Source organism: Frieseomelitta varia, unplaced genomic scaffold (assembly GCF_011392965.1).
Source record: "Frieseomelitta varia isolate USP_RPSP 00005682 unplaced genomic scaffold, Fvar_1.2 scaffold_977, whole genome shotgun sequence".
Taxonomy (NCBI): Eukaryota; Metazoa; Arthropoda; class Insecta; order Hymenoptera; family Apidae; genus Frieseomelitta; species Frieseomelitta varia.
In genome coordinates, this window is record NW_025110786.1 from 68,440 (window position 1) to 71,274 (window position 2,835).

At 39.0% G+C, this 2,835-nt stretch overlaps 2 long non-coding RNA genes across 2 annotated transcripts in view; one reads left to right on the forward strand and one right to left on the reverse strand.

Annotated features, from left to right (window-relative positions):
* Window positions 1-1,135, reverse strand: part of LOC122538278 — an 18,637-nt gene extending 17,502 nt beyond the window's left edge. Inside the window, exon 1 of the long non-coding RNA XR_006308824.1 lies at window positions 1,124-1,135. This is a non-coding gene — a long non-coding RNA (uncharacterized LOC122538278). The remainder of the gene's footprint in view (window positions 1-1,123) is intronic.
* LOC122538279 overlaps window positions 1-1,447 on the forward strand; it is an 18,171-nt gene extending 16,724 nt beyond the window's left edge. The window contains exon 3 of the long non-coding RNA XR_006308825.1: window positions 1,438-1,447. This is a non-coding gene — a long non-coding RNA (uncharacterized LOC122538279). The remainder of the gene's footprint in view (window positions 1-1,437) is intronic.
* Window positions 1,448-2,835: the final 1,388 nt, after the last annotated feature.

Below are 2,835 nucleotides of genomic sequence, written 5' to 3' on the forward strand. Positions count from 1 at the left end.
AATCTAGCCGAAATATTTCTAGCCGTCTGCATCTATCTAAGTAGTTATTTCTGTAATATTTCCGACGGTTGAAGAATTATTCAAGATTATTCATAAAATTTTCCTAGAATCGAAACGGTAAGAATCGTTCTGGAGATTTTTCCTCTAATAATTCTCCGCCAAATAAACGTTATATTCGCACGAAATACAGTCGAAATACATAGTTTTTATAGAAATATCGACAAAATTACGATTCTCACCATCGGAGATCGGAAAATTTCGATTTTTCTCTAAATATCTTCAAATCTAGCCGAAATATTTCTAGCCGTCTGCATCTATCTAAGTAGTTATTTCTGTAATATTTCCGACGGTTGAAGAATTATTTAAGATTATTCATAAAATTTTCCTAGAATCGAAACGGTAAGAATCGTTCTGGAGATTTTTCCTCTAATAATTCTCCGCCAAATAAACGTTATATTCGCACGAAATACAGTCGAAATACATAGTTTTTATAGAAATATCGACAAAATTACGATTCTCACCATCGGAGATCGGAAAATTTCGATTTTTTTCAAAATATCTTCAAATCTAGCCGATATATTTCGAGTTTGCCGATGCCATACAATTATCTTTGCCCATCTGCATCTATCTAAATAGTTATTTCTCTAATATTTCCGGTTGAAGAATTATTCAAGATTATTCATAAAATTTTTCTAGAATCGCAACGATAAGAATCGTTCTGGAGATTTTTCCTCTAATAATTCTCCGCCAAATAAACGTTATATTCGTATTTCTCGAAATACAGTCGAAATACATAATTTTTATAGAAATATTATTCAAATATTATATAAATATTAAATATTGTTTTCATAGACAAAATTATGATTCTCACCATCGGAGATCGGAAAATTTCGATTTTTTTTGCTAAATATCTTCAAATCCAGTGTGTGATTCTTCTCGCGATATTTTTAAGTAGGGAAAATTAAAACGATCGAAACGCAACGTTTTATTTGCAATCCCTTTCAATTGATTTCCATTACATTTCAACGATTCGTTTAACAGCTTTCCACAGATTCCTCGATTTCCCCACAATTTCAGTTTACTGAACAATCTCAAGGTAAACGATGGAATGCTGTTACTTTACGACTCAACGAGAGTATCTAGCTCTAGAGTAGAAGTAAAAATTCCAATCCAAGTTCACGAAGATGGTGAAAGCGTCCGTCGAAACACGTGAAAGTAACACCTCTTCAAATCTCTTCGCCACCTCGCCCCTTACGAATCGCAGCGTGTTACAGCCGTGAGTTTGACTCTCGGCGTCGTAAATAATTCATCGGCGATACCTGTTCGCTGGAAGAAAGAAAGAAAGAAAGAAAAAAAAAGAAAATCACGGTTTTCGAACGATGATCGTTATATATTTACCATTGATTCGTCCGGTCTCGAGGAGGCGAGCCGAAGGAGAGCAACGTCTCGAGCAAAGGCGATCAATGAAAGGGAACGAGCTGCGAGCAATGGCGTGACGGGAAGTCGTTTCGTCAATGGCTACCGTGTATAGGCACCGCTGACAATAAACGACAGCGAAGAGATCCAACCGTGGGGGGGAGGAAAAAGAAGAAACCCCCTTCGATCTGCCTGCTCGAACGTTCTCGAGGTGTAAATGGCACGAAATTGTATTAAAGGGACTGCACCTCTACCTGCTGGACACTTTTCAACCGAGGACCATTCTGCGCTTTCTTCTCTCTTCTTTTTCTTTTTTTTTTTTTTTTCTTTTCTTTCTTCTTCTTTCTCCATCCCGCTTCTGCTGAGATTGAAACGTAACGTTGACGCATCGAGGTCCATTCACTGGGGAGGACACGAGAAGCTGGGGCACGTTAGCGCCTTTCCAGGAACTTCTTCCCTTTCTCTCACGTTCGTCTCTCTTCTCTTTCCTCTTCATTCATCCTTCGCGATCGCCTTTTTTTTTTTCTTTTCCATCGTTCTCGACGGCACGGACGTCGATCGCCGATGAAACTTCTCCAAAATGGAAACGAACCGTTGATTTCTTTGGGGAAGTTTCGCAGAGATCGCGTGAACAAAGAGGGACGAGCATAGGCGTTCGCAAGCAAGATGATATTGGTATTACGATTTATTTGCGACGAGATCGTTGTTGAATCGATTATGACACCGACGAACAGATTGTACGAAATACACCATTCGACCACTGAACGTTCCAAATTGATAGAATTGTCGAAATGAATCGCTGAAATTACTTCGGCTAATTTATAACATAAAAGAACATTTGTGAAGTCTCTTCGTGGTGGAACAAAATATTCAAAAAGAAAATAGTGAATCGGAGATTATTAGAAATATTCGATTGGAGCTGTTTCTCAAAGATATTTCGAACAGCTAAAATTATCAAGTTGGAAGCGTTCGATACGGATCTACATCTTCTCCTCGAAACACGACGGTGGTACTGTAATATAGAATTTCCGTGGCGGAGCCCTCGAAAGCCCGAGGATATTACGAATCAATTCCCGGCTATAAATATATAAAAAAAAAAAAAAAAAAAATACATCCGACGCCATAGATCAAGAGGATCCTGTCGGTAAACAGGATAGCGTTACAGATTCCTTGTTGAAAGAGAGATCTTACCTTACGAATTGAATGGCGGCCAAAGGAGGGAGAGGCCTGAATCGGAGCTCGGGTACGGAATCAGAGGATTAGCCAAGCTGAATACCTTCTCTCTGGTGGTTTCCTTCTCTCGTCTATACTGCTGACTGATACGTATACCTTTCCTCCTTCGAGATACGTCGGATCAAAGGTGAACGTCCCCCAAACTGGATGAAGAAGAAGAAGAAGACGAAGAAGAAAAGAAGAAGC